Genomic DNA, 17246 nt, shown 5'->3' on the forward strand with positions numbered 1-17246 from the left:
ACAGCCGCAATCTCATAACTGGTCTTCATCACCGAGGAATAGCAAAATGCATGCACCCGTATGGTTGTGGTTATTTTCGAAAGCCCTGCCTTCTCAATTTAACTTCCACTTCAAGCAAAACATAACTTTTCTTCAGGTCTGTAAATTTCGATTCCTGATTGTTTTCTAAGTTGAGACAACGGTTTTAAAGAAACGGCTGTCTTCTTGTCATAAGTGACATGGCCTCTCAGACGAACCTTGAGAAGCTGCAGCAACACAGTGAGGTTGAACATTGCATAAGTCCATTGATTACTGCACCGCCAGCGGTTTCTGTAGTGTAGTGGTTAGCACATTCCCGTAACATGCGAAAGGTCCCCGGGGCCATACCGGGTAGAAACATCAAGTGCTTCTCATGTTGTGTGAGGAATGTTTGCACAAAGTACTTTTGTTCCCCCATCTCGTATGTTCGAGGATTATGAGGTTTAGTCTCTCATGAGCCACTAAAATAAATTCCACATTAAGTCACAAGCACTGAATTTTCGACAGGCAATGAGAAGAAAAGGACCTTCCTATTTTGGATATTCGGAGCTAGTTCATCCACAACAGAATTTCATGCATTTACAAATGCAGATAAACATACTTATTCACCATCTCAAACATGTCTAAATAAACGACAAATGCAACTTACTGCGGATGCTTCATTCTGAAACAAAAACAGAACATACTGGACAATCTCACCAGGACTGACAGCCTCTGTGGAGCGAGATGGCAGCGGTCGTTCCGGGCCTGGGTGACTCTTTGTCAAAGCTGGAGAACTGGAAATGGGGTCAGATTCAGACTAATGTGGATGGGGCGGGGTTGGCGTGCCCTATTGGGCCTCGATAGAGTGGTCAGCAATAGGTGGAAAATGACGAAAATGTCTCGGACAGAAAGAAAAAGGGAATGTAAATGAGGCTAATCAAGGCTAACAAAGGTGCTGATAGTGGCGCCTCAAGAGATCAGAATGTGTTAATAGCAGAACAAAGTAAGCAGTGTGTCAGCGAACAATTGGCGACAGGGTTGCTCAAGTAGGATGGTATGGGCTGGGGGGAGGGGGGCAATGCTGAGGGTAAAACATACCAATGGAAGGAATGAAAATAACTTGATGGAAATAAAGAGATGGTGGAGGTAGAAGAGAGATTACACAGTCTGATGTTGTTGAACTGAATAAAATGAAACATACAGAGAGCTGCCTGAATCAACTGGAATTAGTCAATAGAGGTAAGTGAATGTCATACCCCTAGACCAACGAGCCCCGGGAACGTAACAGAAGCACGCTGTTATTGCCATCGAAAGTCGATCTAACATCTGCGGAAAATACTGGAACAACTCAGCGAGTCAGGCGGGATTTGTCGACAGGACAACAAAGCTCGTCTTTCACCATCACCTTTCATTAAAACCGGGGAAGGTTAGAAATGTCGGACGTTTTAACCAAGCCAAATCCTGGTGGGAGCAAACAGAACAACAGGAAAGCGGTCTGACAGGGTGCAAGTCAGGAGAGATTAAATGAGAAAAGGCCTAGGGTTCCCTGGCCACAGAGTGAGGTGAGCATCGAATGAGAGAATAATTACACCACAGTATGAGGCCATTCTAGCCGCTGTGTCTGTGCCAGCTCTCAACAACTACCGCCCGGATACAAAGAAGAAGTGGAAACAAGATTCAAACCCAAATCTGCGATGGAAGGACACACAGAATGGGGGCAGCATTTACAGTGTGAGACTGTTGCACACACTATGAGTGTGAAAGCTGTATTGAGCCCAGTGGAAAGATGCGCTGCTGTTCCTCGAGTGTTTGTTGAGCTTCTTTGGAACATTTCAGGAGGCCGAGGTCCGGGAGGTCAGCGTTAAGATGCAGCTCTCCAGTCAGTTCAATTCTCCACTTTGGCTCTGTGGATTAGATGGGTCACGTCCCTGTGAAGTTAACGCAGATCATGTTAAGTTCGATCTAATTTCTACATCTCGTGGTTTTATATGTTGAAACATCTGTTTTTGAAAGAAACAGCAGTCGTCTTGTAATAAGTGGCCTGGCCTCTCAGCCTCACCATGCGAATCTGCAGCAACACAGTGAGGTTGCACATTGTACACGTCCGTTGATTGCCAGCTGTTTCTGTAGTGTAGTGGTTATCACATTCGCCTAACACGCGAAAAGTTCGAAACCGAGCAGAAACATCTCGTACTTCCAGTTTAGTCTGTTGCTGACTATTGCCGCAATCTCGTAACTGGTCTTCATCAACGAGGAATAGCAAAATGCATGCACCCGTATGGTTGTGGTTATTTTCGAAAGCCCTGCTTTCTCAATTTAACTTCCACTTCAAGCATAACTTATCTTCAGGTCTGTAAAGTTCGATTCCTGATTGTTTTATAAGTTGAGACATCGGTTTTAAAGAAACGGCTGTCTTCTTGTAATAAGTGACATGGCCTCTCAGGCGAACCATGAGAATCTGCAGCAACACAGTGAGGTTGAACATTGCACAAGTCCATTGATTACTGCACCGCCAGCGGTTTCTGTAGTGTAGTGGTTAGCACATTCCCCTAACATGCGAAAGGTCCCCGGGGCCATACCGGGTAGAAACATCAAGTGCTTCTCATGTTGTGTGAGTAATGTTTGCACAAAGTACTTTTGTTCCCCCATCTCGTATGTTCGAGGATTATGAGGATTAGTCTCTCATGAGCCACTAAAATAAATTCCACATTAAGTCACAAGCACTGAATTTTCGACAGGCAATGAGAAGAAAATGACCTTCTTATTTTGGATATTCGGAGCTAGTTCATCCACAACAGAATTTCATGCATTTACAAATGCAGATAAACATACTTATTCACCATCTCAAACATGTCTAAATGAACGACAAATGCAACTTACGGCGGATGCTTCATTCTGAAACAAAAACAGAACATACTGGACAATCTCAGCAGGACTGACAGCCTCTGTGGAGCGAGATGGCAGCGGTCGTTCCGGGCCTGGGTGACTCTTTGTCAAAGCTGGAGAACTGGAAATGGGGTCAGATTCAGACTAATGTGGATGGGGCGGGGTTGGCGTGCCCTATTGGGCCTCGATAGAGTGGTCAGCAATAGGTGGAAAATGACGAAAATGTCTCGGACAGAAAGAAAAAGGGAATGTAAATGAGGCTAATCAAGGTGCTGATAGTGGCGCCTCAAGAGATCAGAATGTGTTAATCGCAGAAAGTAAGCAGTGTGTCAGCGAACAATTGGCGACAGGGATCAGATTGCTCCAGTAGGATGGTATGGGCTGGGGGAGGGGGGCAATGCTGACGGTAAAACATATCAATGCAAGGAATTAAAATAAGATGATGGATACAGATGGTGGAGAGGGAAGAAGCAGATGGTGGAGGGGGAAGAGAGGTTACACAGTCTGATGTTGTTGAACTGAATAAAATGAAACATACAGAGAGCTGCCTGAATCTACTGGAATAAGTCAATAGAAGTAAGTGAATATCCACACATAGACAAGCTTTTAGAAAATGTCTTGATTGTCTCGGGAACGTATTGGTTCCCTGCTGTGTGAGCTCAGCTTCTCAAAGGAAACCCAATGTGAATGAATCCCGCCGAATGCGCCACAGAGGCTCAACAAGGAATAGCAAAATGCATGCACCCGGCTGGGCCAGTGGCGCAATGGATAACGAGTCTGATTACGAATCATGAGATTCCAGGTTCCACTCCTGGCTGGCTCGGAATTCGAACTTTTGGCGTGCGCTTTCACTCACTGGGTGGGACAGCTGATTCTTGATGCAGTGCAAAGTGAGCAGAACGTCTTCAATTCTCGTATCGAAAGTTGATCCGACATCTGCGGAAGATACTGGAACAACTCAGCGAGTCAGGCGGGATTTGTCGACAGGACAACACAGCTCGTCTTTCACCATCACTTTTCATTAAAACCGGGACGGGTTAGAAATGTCGGACGTTTTAACCAAGTCAAATCCCGGTGGGAGCAAACAGAATAACAGGAAAGCGCTCTGACAGGGTGCAAGTCAGGAGAGATTAAATGAGAAAAGGCCTAGGGTTCCCTGGCCACAGAGTGAGGTGAGCATCGAATGAGAGAATGATTACACCACAGTATGAGGCCATTCCAGCCGCTGTGTCTGTGCCAGCTCTCAGCAACTACCGGCCGGATACAAAGACGAAGTGGAAACAAGATTCAAACCCAAATCTGCGATGGTAGTACACACAGAATGGGGGCAGCATTTACAGTGTGAGACGGTTGCACACACTATGAGTGTGAAAGCTGTATTGAGCCCAGTGGAAAGATGCGCTGCTGTTCCTCGAGTGTTTGTTGAGCTTCTTTGGAACATTTCAGGAGGCCGAGGTCCGGGAGGTCAGCGTTAAGATGCAGCTCTCCAGTCAGTTCAATTCTCCACTTTGGCTCTGTGGATTAGATGGGTCACGTCCCTGTGAAGTTAACGCAGATCATGTTCGATCTAATTTCTACATCTCGTGGTTTTATATGTTGAAACATCTGTTTTTGAAAGAAACAGCAGTCGTCTTGTAATAAGTGGCCTGGCCTCTCAGCCTCACCATGCGAATCTGCAGCAACACAGTGAGGTTGCACATTGTACACGTCCGTTGGTTGCCAGCTGTTTCTGTAGTGTAGTGGTTATCACATTCGCCTTACACGCGAAAGGTCACCGGTTCGAAACCGGGCAGAAACATCTCGTACTTCCAGTTTCGTCTGTTGCTGACTATTGCCGCAATCTCGTAACTGGTCTTCATCACCGAGGAATAGCAAAATGCATGCACCAGTATGGTTGTGGTTATTTTCGAAAGCCCTGCCTTCTCAATTTAACTTCCCCTTGAAGCAAAACATAACTTTTCTTCAGGTCTGTAAAGTTCGATTCCTGATTGTTTTATAAGTTGAGACATCGGTTTTAAAGAAACGGCTGTCTTCTTGTAATAAGTGACATGGCCTCTCAGACGAACCATGAGAATCTGCAGCAACACAGTGAGGTTTAACATTGCACAAGTCCATTGATTACTGCACCGCCAGCGGTTTCTGTCGTGTAGTGGTTAGCACATTCCCCTAACATGCGAAAGGTCCCCGAGGCCATGCCGGGTAGAAACATCAAGTGCTTCTCATGTTGTGTGAGTAATGTTTGCACAAAGTACTTTTGTTCCCCCATCTCGTATGTTCGAGGATTATGAGGATAAGTCTCTCATGAGCCACTAAAATAAATTCCACATTAAGTCACAAGCACTGAATTTTCGACAGGCAATGAGAAGAAAATGACCTTCTTATTTTGGATATTCGGAGCTAGTTCATCCACAACAGAATTTCATGCATTTACAAATGCAGATAAACATACTTATTCACCATCTCAAACATGTCTAAATGAACGACAAATGCAACTTACTGCGGATGCTTCATTCTGAAACAAAAACAGAACATACTGGACAATCTCAGCAGGACTGACAGCCTCTGTGGAGCGAGATGGCAGCGGTCGTTCCGGGCCTGGGTGACTCTTTGTCAAAGCTGGAGAACTGGAAATGGGGTCAGATTCAGACTAATGTGGATGGGGCGGGGTTGGCGTGCCCTATTGGGCCTCGATAGAGTGGTCAGCAATAGGTGGAAAATGACGAATTGTCTCGGACAGAAAGAAAAAGGGAATGTAAATGAGGCTAATCAAGGTGCTGATAGTGGCGCCTCAAGAGATCAGAATGTGTTAATCGCAGAAAGTAAGCAGTGTGTCAGCGAACAATTGGCGACAGGGATCAGATTGCTCAAGTAGGATGGTATGGGCTGGGGGAGGGGGGCAATGCTGAGGGTAAAACATATCAATGCAAGGAATTAAAATAAGATGATGGATACAGATGGTGGAGGGGGAAGAAGCAGATGGTGGAGGGGGAAGAGAGGTTACACAGTCTGATGTTGTTGAACTGAATAAAATGAAACATACAGAGAGCTGCCTGAATCTACTGGAATAAGTCAATAGAAGTAAGTGAATATCCACACATAGACAAGCTTTTAGAAAATGTCTTGATTGTCTCGGGAACGTATTGGTTCCCTGCTGTGTGAGCTCAGCTTCTCAAAGGAAACCCAATGTGAATGAATCCCGCCGAATGCGCCACAGAGGCTCAACAAGGAATAGCAAAATGCATGCACCCAGCTGTGGCAGTGGCGCAATGGATAACGCGTCTGATTACTAATCAGGAGATTTCAGGTTGGACTCCTGGCTGGCTCGAAATATGAACTTTTGGCGTGCGCTTTAACTCACTGGGTGGGACAGCTGATTCTTGATGCAGAGCAAAGTGAGCAGAACGTCTTCAATTCTCGTATCGAAAGTTGATCCGACATCTGCGGAAGATACTGGAACAACTCAGCGAGTCAGGCGGGATTTGTCGACAGGACAACACAGCTCGTCTTTCACCATCACTTTTCATTAAAACCGGGACGGGTTAGAAATGTCGGACGTTTTAACCAAGCCAAATCCTGGTGGGAGCAAACAGAACAACAGGAAAGCGCTCTGACAGGGTGCAAGTCAGGAGAGATTAAATGAGAAAAGGCCTAGGGTTCCCTGGCCACAGAGTGAGGTGAGCATCGAATGAGAGAATAATTACACCACAGTATGAGGCCATTCCAGCCGCTGTGTCTGTGCCAGCTCTCAACAACTACCGCCCGGATACAAAGACGAAGTGGAAACAAGATTCAAACCCAAATCTGCGATGGTAGTACACACAGAATGGGGGCAGCATTTACAGTGTGAGACGGTTGCACACACTATGAGTGTGAAAGCTGTATTGAGCCCAGTGGAAAGATGCGCTGCTGTTCCTCGAGTGTTTGTTGAGCTTCTTTGGAACATTTCAGGAGGCCGAGGTCCGGAAGGTCAGCGTTAAGATGCAGCTCTCCAGTCAGTTCAATTCTCCACTTTGGCTCTGTGGATTAGATGGGTCACGTCCCTGTGAAGTTAACGCAGATCATGTTAAGTTCGATCTAATTTCTACATCTCGTGGTTTTATATGTTGAAACATCTGTTTTTGAAAGAAACAGCAGTCGTCTTGTAATAAGTGGCCTAGCCTCTCAGCCTCACCATGCGAATCTGCAGCAACACAGTGAGGTTGCACATTGTACACGTCCGTTGGTTGCCAGCTGTTTCTGTAGTGTAGTGGTTATCACATTCGCCTAGCACGCGAAAAGTCCCCGGTTCGAAACCGGGCAGAAACATCTCGTATTTCCAGTTTAGTCTGTTGCTGACTATTGCCGCAATCTCGTAACTGGTCTTCATCAACGAGGAATAGCAAAATGCATGCACCCGTCTGGCTGTGGTTATTTACGAAAGCCCTGCTTTCTCAATTTAACTTCCACTTCAAGCAAAACATAACTTATCTTCAGGTCTGAAAAGTTCGATTCCTGATTGTTTTATAAGTTGAGACATCGGTTTTAAAGAAACGGCTGTCTTCTTGTAATAAGTGACATGGCCTCTCAGACGAACCATGAGAATCTGCAGCAACACAGTGAGGTTGAACATTGCACAAGTCCATTGATTACTGCACCGCCAGCGGTTTCTGTAGTGTCGTGGTTAGCACATTCCCCTAACATGCGAAAGGTCCCCGGGGCCATACCGGGTAGAAACATCAAGTGCTTCTCATGTTGTGTGAGGAATGTTTGCACAAAGTACTTGTGTTCCCCATCTCGTATGTTCGAGGATTATGAGGATTAGTCTCTCATGAGCCACTAAAATAAATTCCACATTAAGTCACAAGCACTGAACTTTCGACAGGCAATGAGAAGAAAATGACCTTCTTATTTTGGATATTCGGAGCTAGTTCATCCACAACAGAATTTCATGCATTTACTAATGCAGATAAACATACTTATTCACCATCTCAAACATGTCTAAATGAACGACAAATGCAACTTACTGCGGATGCTTCATTCTGAAACAAAAACAGAACATACTGGACAATCTCAGCAGGACTGACAGCCTCTGTGGAGCGAGATGGCAGCGGTCGTTCCGGGCCTGGGTGACTCTTTGTCAAAGCTGGAGAACTGGAAATGGGGTCAGATTCAGACTAATGTGGATGGGGCGGGGTTGGCGTGCCCTATTGGGCCTCGATAGAGTGGTCAGCAATAGGTGGAAAATGACGAAAATGTCTCGGACAGAAAGAAAAAGGGAATGTAAATGAGGCTAATCAAGGCTAACAAAGTTGCTGATAGTGGCGCCTCAAGAGATCAGAATGTGTTAATAGCAGAACAAAGTAAGCAGTGTGTCAGCGAACAATTGGCGACAGGGTTGCTCAAGTAGGATGGTATGGGCTGGGGGGAGGGGCGCAATGCTGAGGGTAAAACATACCAATGGAAGGAATGAAAATAACTTGATGGAAATAAACAGATGGTGGAGGGAGAAGAGAGATTACACAGTCTGATGCTGTTGAACTGAATAAAATGAAACATACAGAGGGCTGCCTGAATCAACTGGAATTAGTCAATAGAGGTAAGTGAATGTCATACCCCTAGACCAACGAGCCCCGGGAAAGTAACAGAAGCACGCTGTTATTGCCATCGAAAGTCGATCTAACATCTGCGGAAAATACTGGAACAACTCAGCGAGTCAGGCGGAATTTGTCGACAGGACAACAAAGCTTGTCTTTCACCATCACCTTTCATTAAAACCGGGACGGGTTAGAAATGTCGGACGTTTTAACCAAGTCAAATCCTGGTGGGAGCAAACAGAACAACAGGAAAGCGCTCTGACAGGGTGCAAGTCAGGAGAGATTAAATGAGAAAAGGTCTAGGGTTTCCTGGCCACGGAGTGAGGTGAGCATCGAATGAGAGAATAATTACACCACAGTATGAGGCCATTCCAGCCGCTGTGTCTGTGCCAGCTCTCAACAACTACCGCCCGGATACAAAGAAGAAGTGGAAACAAGATTCAAACCCAAATCTGCGATGGAAGGACACACAGAATGGGGGCAGCATTTACAGTGTGAGACTGTTGCACACACTATGAGTGTGAAAGCTGTATTGAGCCCAGTGGAAAGATGCGCTGCTGTTCCTCGAGTGTTTGTTGAGCTTCTTTGGAACATTTCAGGAGGGCGAGGTCCGGGAGGTCAGCGTTAAGATGCAGCTCTCCAGTCAGTTCAATTCTCCACTTTGGCTCTGTGGATTAGATGGGTCACGTCCCTGTGAAGTTAACGCAGATCATGTTAAGTTCGATCTAATTTCTACATCTCGTGGTTTTATATGTTGAAACATCTGTTTTTGAAAGAAACAGCAGTCGTCTTGTAATAAGTGGCCTGGCCTCTCAGCTTCACCATGCGAATCTGCAGCAACACAGTGAGGTTGCACATTGTACACGTCCGTTGATTGCCAGCTGTTTCTGTAGTGTAGTGGGTATCACATTCGCCTAACACGCGAAAAGTTCGAAACCGGGCAGAAACATCTCGTACTTCCAGTTTAGTCTGTTGCTGACTATTGCCGCAATCTCGTAACTGGTCTTCATCAACGAGGAATAGCAAAATGCATGCACCCGTCTGATTGTGGTTATTTACGAAAGCCCTGCTTTCTCAATTTAACTTCCACTTCAAGCAAAACATAACTTATCTTCAGGTCTGTAAAGTTCGATTCCTGATTGTTTTATAAGTTGAGACATCGGTTTTAAAGAAACGGCTGTCTTCTTGTAATAAGTGACATGGCCTCTCAGACGAACCATGAGAATCTGCAGCAACACAGTGAGGTTGAACATTGCACAAGTCCATTGATTACTGCACCGCCAGCGGTTTCTGTCGTGTAGTGGTTAGCACATTCCCCTAACATGCGAAAGGTCCCCGAGGCCATACCGGGTAGATACATCAAGTGTTTCTCATGTTGTGTGAGTAATGTTTGCACAAAGTACTTTTGTTCCCCCATCTCGTATGTTCGAGGATCATGAGGATTAGTCTCCCATGAGCCACTAAAATAAATTCCACATTAAGTCACAAGCACTGAATTTTCGACAGGCAATGAGAAGAAAAGGACCTTCTTATTTTGGATATTCGGAGCTAGTTCATCCACAACAGAATTTCATGCATTTACAAATGCAGATAAACATACTTATTCACCATCTCAAACATGTCTAAATGAACGACAAATGCAACTTACTGCGGATGCTTCATTCTGAAACAAAAACAGAACATACTGGACAATCTCAGCAGGACTGACAGCCTTTGTGGAGCGAGATGGCAGCGGTCGTTCCGGGCCTGGGTGACTCTTTGTCAAAGCTGGAGAACTGGAAATGGGGTCAGATTCAGACTAATGTGGATGGGGCGGGGTTGGCGTGCCCTATTGGGCCTCGATAGAGTGGTCAGCAATAGGTGGAAAATGACGAAAATGTCTCGGACAGAAAGAAAAAGGGAATGTAAATGAGGCTAATCAAGGTGCTGATAGTGGCGCCTCAAGAGATCAGAATGTGTTAATCGCAGAAAGTAAGCAGTGTGTCAGCGAACAATTGGCGACAGGGATCAGATTGCTCAAGTAGGAAGGTATGGGCTGGGGGAGGGGGGCAATGCTGAGGGTAAAACATATCAATGCAAGGAATTAAAATAAGATGATGGATACAGATGGTGGAGGGGGAAGAAGCAGATGGTGGAGGGGGAAGAGAGGTTACACAGTCTGATGTTGTTGAACTGAATAAAATGAAACATACAGAGAGCTGCCTGAATCTACTGGAATAAGTCAATATAAGTAAGTGAATATCCACACATAGACAAGCTTTTAGAAAATGTCTTGATTGTCTCGGGAACGTATTGGTTCCCTGCTGTGTGAGCTCAGCTTCTCAAAGGAATCCCAATGTGAATGAATCCCGCCGAATGCGCCACAGAGGCTCAACAAGGAATAGCAAAATGCATGCACCCGGCTGGGCCAGTGGCGCAATGGATAACGCGTCTCACTACGAATCAGGAGATTCCAGGTTCGACTCCTGGCTGGCTCGGAATTCGAACTTCTGGCGTGCGCTTTAACTCACTGGGTGGGACAGCTGATTCTTGATGCAGAGCAAAGTGAGCAGAACGTCTTCAATTCTCGTATCGAAAGTTGATCCGACATCTGCGGAAGATACTGGAACAACTCAGCGAGTCAGGCGGGATTTGTCGACAGGACAACACAGCTCGTCTTTCACCATCACTTTTCATTAAAACCGGGACGGGTTAGAAATGTCGGACGTTTTAACCAAGTCAAATCCCGGTGGGAGCAAACAGAATAACAGGAAAGCGCTCTGACAGGGTGCAAGTCAGGAGAGATTAAATGAGAAAAGGCCGAGGGTTCCCTGGCCACAGAGTGAGGTGAGCATCGAATGAAAGAATGATTACACCACAGTATGAGGCCATTCCAGCCGCTGTGTCTGTGCCAGCTCTCAGCAACTACCGCCCGGATACAAAGACGAAGTGGAAACAAGATTCAAACCCAAATCTGCGATGGTAGTACACACAGAATGGGGGCAGCATTTACAGTGTGAGTCGGTTGCACACACTATGAGTGTGAAAGCTGTATTCAGCCCAGTGGAAAGATGCGCTGCTGTTCCTCGAGTGTTTGTTGAGCTTCTTTGGAACATTTCAGGAGGCCGAGGTCCGGGAGGTCAGCGTTAAGATGCAGCTCTCCAGTCAGTTCAATTCTCCCCTTTGGCTCTGTGGATTAGATGGGTCACGTCCCTGTGAAGTTAACGCAGATCATGTTAAGTTCGATCTAATTTCTACATCTCGTGGTTTTATATGTTGAAACATCTGTTTTTGAAAGAAACAGCAGTCGTCTTGTAATAAGTGGCCTGGCCTCTCAGCCTCACCATGCGAATCTGCAGCAACACAGTGAGGTTGCACATTGTACACGTCCGTTGATTGCCAGCTGTTTCTGTAGTGTAGTGGTTATCACATTCGCTTTACACGCGAAAAGTCACCGGTTCGAAACCGGGCAGAAACATCTCGTACTTCCAGTTTAGTCTGTTGCTGACTATTGCCGCAATCTCGTAACTGGTCTTCATCACCGAGGAATAGCAAAATGCATGCACCCGTCTGGTTGTGGTTATTTTCGAAAGCCCTGCCTTCTCAGTTTAACTTCCCCTTGAAGCAAAGCATAACTTTTCTTCAGGTCTGTAAAGTTCGATTCCTGATTGTTTTATAAGTTGAGACATCGGTTTTAAAGAAACGGCTGTCTTCTTGTAATAAGTGACATGGCCTCTCAGACGAACCATGAGAATCTGCAGCAACACAGTGAGGTTTAACATTGCACAAGTCCATTGATTACTGCACCGCCAGCGGTTTCTGTCGTGTAGTGGTTAGCACATTCCCCTAACATGCGAAAGGTCCCCGAGGCCATGCCGGGTAGAAACATCAAGTGCTTCTCATGTTGTGTGAGTAATGTTTGCACAAAGTACTTTTGTTCCCCCATCTCGTATGTTCGAGGATTATGAGGATAAGTCTCTCATGAGCCACTAAAATAAATTCCACATTAAGTCACAAGCACTGAATTTTCGACAGGCAATGAGAAGAAAATGACCTTCTTATTTTGGATATTCGGAGCTAGTTCATCCACAACAGAATTTCATGCATTTACTAATGCAGATAAACATACTTATTCACCATCTCAAACATGTCTAAATGAACGACAAATGCAACTTACTGCGGATGCTTCATTCTGAAACAAAAACAGAACATACTGGACAATCTCAGCAGGACTGACAGCCTCTGTGGAGCGAGATGGCAGCGGTCGTTCCGGGCCTGGGTGACTCTTTGTCAAAGCTGGAGAACTGGAAATGGGGTCAGATTCAGACTAATGTGGATGGGGCGGGGTTGGCGTGCCCTATTGGGCCTCGATAGAGTGGTCAGCAATAGGTGGAAAATGACGAAAATGTCTCGGACAGAAAGAAAAAGGGAATGTAAATGAGGCTAATCAAGGCTAACAAAGTTGCTGATAGTGGCGCCTCAAGAGATCAGAATGTGTTAATAGCAGAACAAAGTAAGCAGTGTGTCAGCGAACAATTGGCGACAGGGTTGCTCAAGTAGGATGGTATGGGCTGGGGGGAGGGGCGCAATGCTGAGGGTAAAACATACCAATGGAAGGAATGAAAATAACTTGATGGAAATAAACAGATGGTGGAGGGAGAAGAGAGATTACACAGTCTGATGCTGTTGAACTGAATAAAATGAAACATACAGAGGGCTGCCTGAATCAACTGGAATTAGTCAATAGAGGTAAGTGAATGTCATACCCCTAGACCAACGAGCCCCGGGAAAGTAACAGAAGCACGCTGTTATTGCCATCGAAAGTCGATCTAACATCTGCGGAAAATACTGGAACAACTCAGCGAGTCAGGCGGAATTTGTCGACAGGACAACAAAGCTTGTCTTTCACCATCACCTTTCATTAAAACCGGGACGGGTTAGAAATGTCGGACGTTTTAACCAAGTCAAATCCTGGTGGGAGCAAACAGAACAACAGGAAAGCGCTCTGACAGGGTGCAAGTCAGGAGAGATTAAATGAGAAAAGGTCTAGGGTTTCCTGGCCACGGAGTGAGGTGAGCATCGAATGAGAGAATAATTACACCACAGTATGAGGCCATTCCAGCCGCTGTGTCTGTGCCAGCTCTCAACAACTACCGCCCGGATACAAAGAAGAAGTGGAAACAAGATTCAAACCCAAATCTGCGATGGAAGGACACACAGAATGGGGGCAGCATTTACAGTGTGAGACTGTTGCACACACTATGAGTGTGAAAGCTGTATTGAGCCCAGTGGAAAGATGCGCTGCTGTTCCTCGAGTGTTTGTTGAGCTTCTTTGGAACATTTCAGGAGGGCGAGGTCCGGGAGGTCAGCGTTAAGATGCAGCTCTCCAGTCAGTTCAATTCTCCACTTTGGCTCTGTGGATTAGATGGGTCACGTCCCTGTGAAGTTAACGCAGATCATGTTAAGTTCGATCTAATTTCTACATCTCGTGGTTTTATATGTTGAAACATCTGTTTTTGAAAGAAACAGCAGTCGTCTTGTAATAAGTGGCCTGGCCTCTCAGCTTCACCATGCGAATCTGCAGCAACACAGTGAGGTTGCACATTGTACACGTCCGTTGATTGCCAGCTGTTTCTGTAGTGTAGTGGGTATCACATTCGCCTAACACGCGAAAAGTTCGAAACCGGGCAGAAACATCTCGTACTTCCAGTTTAGTCTGTTGCTGACTATTGCCGCAATCTCGTAACTGGTCTTCATCAACGAGGAATAGCAAAATGCATGCACCCGTCTGGTTGTGGTTATTTACGAAAGCCCTGCTTTCTCAATTTAACTTCCACTTCAAGCAAAACATAACTTATCTTCAGGTCTGTAAAGTTCGATTCCTGATTGTTTTATAAGTTGAGACATCGGTTTTAAAGAAACGGCTGTCTTCTTGTAATAAGTGACATGGCCTCTCAGACGAACCATGAGAATCTGCAGCAACACAGTGAGGTTGAACATTGCACAAGTCCATTGATTACTGCACCGCCAGCGGTTTCTGTCGTGTAGTGGTTAGCACATTCCCCTAACATGCGAAAGGTCCCCGAGGCCATACCGGGTAGATACATCAAGTGTTTCTCATGTTGTGTGAGTAATGTTTGCACAAAGTACTTTTGTTCCCCCATCTCGTATGTTCGAGGATCATGAGGATTAGTCTCCCATGAGCCACTAAAATAAATTCCACATTAAGTCACAAGCACTGAATTTTCGACAGGCAATGAGAAGAAAAGGACCTTCTTATTTTGGATATTCGGAGCTAGTTCATCCACAACAGAATTTCATGCATTTACAAATGCAGATAAACATACTTATTCACCATCTCAAACATGTCTAAATGAACGACAAATGCAACTTACTGCGGATGCTTCATTCTGAAACAAAAACAGAACATACTGGACAATCTCAGCAGGACTGACAGCCTCTGTGGAGCGAGGTGGCAGCGGTCGTTCCGGGCCTGGGTGACTCTTTGTCAAAGCTGGAGAACTGGAAATGGGGTCAGATTCAGACTAATGTGGATGGGGCGGGGTTGGCGTGCCCTATTGGGCCTCGATAGAGTGGTCAGCAATAGGTGGAAAATGACGAAAATGTCTCGGACAGAAAGAAAAAGGGAATGTAAATGAGGCTAATCAAGGTGCTGATAGTGGCGCCTCAAGAGATCAGAATGTGTTAATCGCAGAAAGTAAGCAGTGTGTCAGCGAACAATTGGCGACAGGGATCAGATTGCTCAAGTAGGAAGGTATGGGCTGGGGGAGGGGGGCAATGCTGAGGGTAAAACATATCAATGCAAGGAATTAAAATAAGATGATGGATACAGATGGTGGAGGGGGAAGAAGCAGATGGTGGAGGGGGAAGAGAGGTTACACAGTCTGATGTTGTTGAACTGAATAAAATGAAACATACAGAGAGCTGCCTGAATCTACTGGAATAAGTCAATATAAGTAAGTGAATATCCACACATAGACAAGCTTTTAGAAAATGTCTTGATTGTCTCGGGAACGTATTGGTTCCCTGCTGTGTGAGCTCAGCTTCTCAAAGGAAACCCAATGTGAATGAATCCCGCCGAATGCGCCACAGAGGCTCAACAAGGAATAGCAAAATGCATGCACCCAGCTGGGCCAGTGGCGCAATGGATAACGCGTCTCACTACGAATCAGGAGATTCCAGGTTCGACTCCTGGCTGGCTCGGAATTCGAACTTCTGGCGTGCGCTTTAACTCACTGGGTGGGACAGCTGATTCTTGATGCAGAGCAAAGTGAGCAGAACGTCTTCAATTCTCGTATCGAAAGTTGATCCGACATCTGCGGAAGATACTGGAACAACTCAGCGAGTCAGGCGGGATTTGTCGACAGGACAACACAGCTCGTCTTTCACCATCACTTTTCATTAAAACCGGGACGGGTTAGAAATGTCGGACGTTTTAACCAAGTCAAATCCCGGTGGGAGCAAACAGAATAACAGGAAAGCGCTCTGACAGGGTGCAAGTCAGGAGAGATTAAATGAGAAAAGGCCGAGGGTTCCCTGGCCACAGAGTGAGGTGAGCATCGAATGAAAGAATGATTACACCACAGTATGAGGCCATTCCAGCCGCTGTGTCTGTGCCAGCTCTCAGCAACTACCGCCCGGATACAAAGACGAAGTGGAAACAAGATTCAAACCCAAATCTGCGATGGTAGTACACACAGAATGGGGGCAGCATTTACAGTGTGAGTCGGTTGCACACACTATGAGTGTGAAAGCTGTATTCAGCCCAGTGGAAAGATGCGCTGCTGTTCCTCGAGTGTTTGTTGAGCTTCTTTGGAACATTTCAGGAGGCCGAGGTCCGGGAGGTCAGCGTTAAGATGCAGCTCTCCAGTCAGTTCAATTCTCCACTTTGGCTCTGTGGATTAGATGGGTCACGTCCCTGTGAAGTTAACGCAGATCATGTTAAGTTCGATCTAATTTCTACATCTCGTGGTTTTATATGTTGAAACATCTGTTTTTGAAAGAAACAGCAGTCGTCTTGTAATAAGTGGCCTGGCCTCTCAGCCTCACCATGCGAATCTGCAGCAACACAGTGAGGTTGCACATTGTACACGTCCGTTGATTGCCAGCTGTTTCTGTAGTGTAGTGGTTATCACATTCGCTTTACACGCGAAAAGTCACCGGTTCGAAACCGGGCAGAAACATCTCGTACTTCCAGTTTAGTCTGTTGCTGACTATTGCCGCAATCTCGTAACTGGTCTTCATCACCGAGGAATAGCAAAATGCATGCACCCGTCTGGTTGTGGTTATTTTCGAAAGCCCTGCCTTCTCAGTTTAACTTCCCCTTGAAGCAAAACATAACTTTTCTTCAGGTCTGTAAAGTTCGATTCCTGATTGTTTTATAAGTTGAGACATCGGTTTTAAAGAAACGGCTGTCTTCTTGTAATAAGTGACATGGCCTCTCAGACGAACCATGAGAATCTGCAGCAACACAGTGAGGTTTAACATTGCACAAGTCCATTGATTACTGCACCGCCAGCGGTTTCTGTCGTGTAGTGGTTAGCACATTCCCCTAACATGCGAAAGGTCCCCGAGGCCATGCCGGGTAGAAACATCAAGTGCTTCTCATGTTGTGTGAGTAATGTTTGCACGAAGTACTTTTGTTCCCCCATCTCGTATGTTCGAGGATTATGAGGATAAGTCTCTCATGAGCCACTAAAATAAATTCCACATTAAGTCACAAGCACTGAATTTTCGACAGGCAATGAGAAGAAAATGACCTTCTTATTTTGGATATTCGGAGCTAGT

At 45.7% G+C, this 17246-nt stretch overlaps 6 non-coding genes across 6 annotated transcripts; all 6 read left to right on the top strand.

Moving 5' to 3' along the window:
- The first annotated feature begins 4611 nt into the window (after positions 1–4611).
- Positions 4612–4684, top strand: trnav-uac (transfer RNA valine (anticodon UAC)). The gene has a single exon. It is a non-coding gene; the product is annotated as a tRNA-Val (tRNA).
- Positions 4685–7118: 2434 nt separating this feature from the next.
- Positions 7119–7191, top strand: trnaa-agc (transfer RNA alanine (anticodon AGC)). Its single transcript has one exon. It is a non-coding gene; the product is annotated as a tRNA-Ala (tRNA).
- Positions 7192–10863: 3672 nt separating this feature from the next.
- Positions 10864–10936, top strand: trnar-acg (transfer RNA arginine (anticodon ACG)). Its single transcript has one exon. It is a non-coding gene; the product is annotated as a tRNA-Arg (tRNA).
- A 907-nt stretch (positions 10937–11843) lies between these two features.
- On the top strand, positions 11844–11916 carry trnav-uac (transfer RNA valine (anticodon UAC)). The gene has a single exon. It is a non-coding gene; the product is annotated as a tRNA-Val (tRNA).
- A 3673-nt stretch (positions 11917–15589) lies between these two features.
- On the top strand, positions 15590–15662 carry trnar-acg (transfer RNA arginine (anticodon ACG)). The gene has a single exon. It is a non-coding gene; the product is annotated as a tRNA-Arg (tRNA).
- A 907-nt stretch (positions 15663–16569) lies between these two features.
- Positions 16570–16642, top strand: trnav-uac (transfer RNA valine (anticodon UAC)). Its single transcript has one exon. It is a non-coding gene; the product is annotated as a tRNA-Val (tRNA).
- The last annotated feature ends 604 nt before the right edge of the window (positions 16643–17246 follow it).

The sequence above is a fragment of the Scyliorhinus torazame genome, chromosome 5 (assembly GCF_047496885.1).
Source record: "Scyliorhinus torazame isolate Kashiwa2021f chromosome 5, sScyTor2.1, whole genome shotgun sequence".
NCBI classification, from domain to species: domain Eukaryota; kingdom Metazoa; phylum Chordata; class Chondrichthyes; order Carcharhiniformes; family Scyliorhinidae; genus Scyliorhinus; species Scyliorhinus torazame.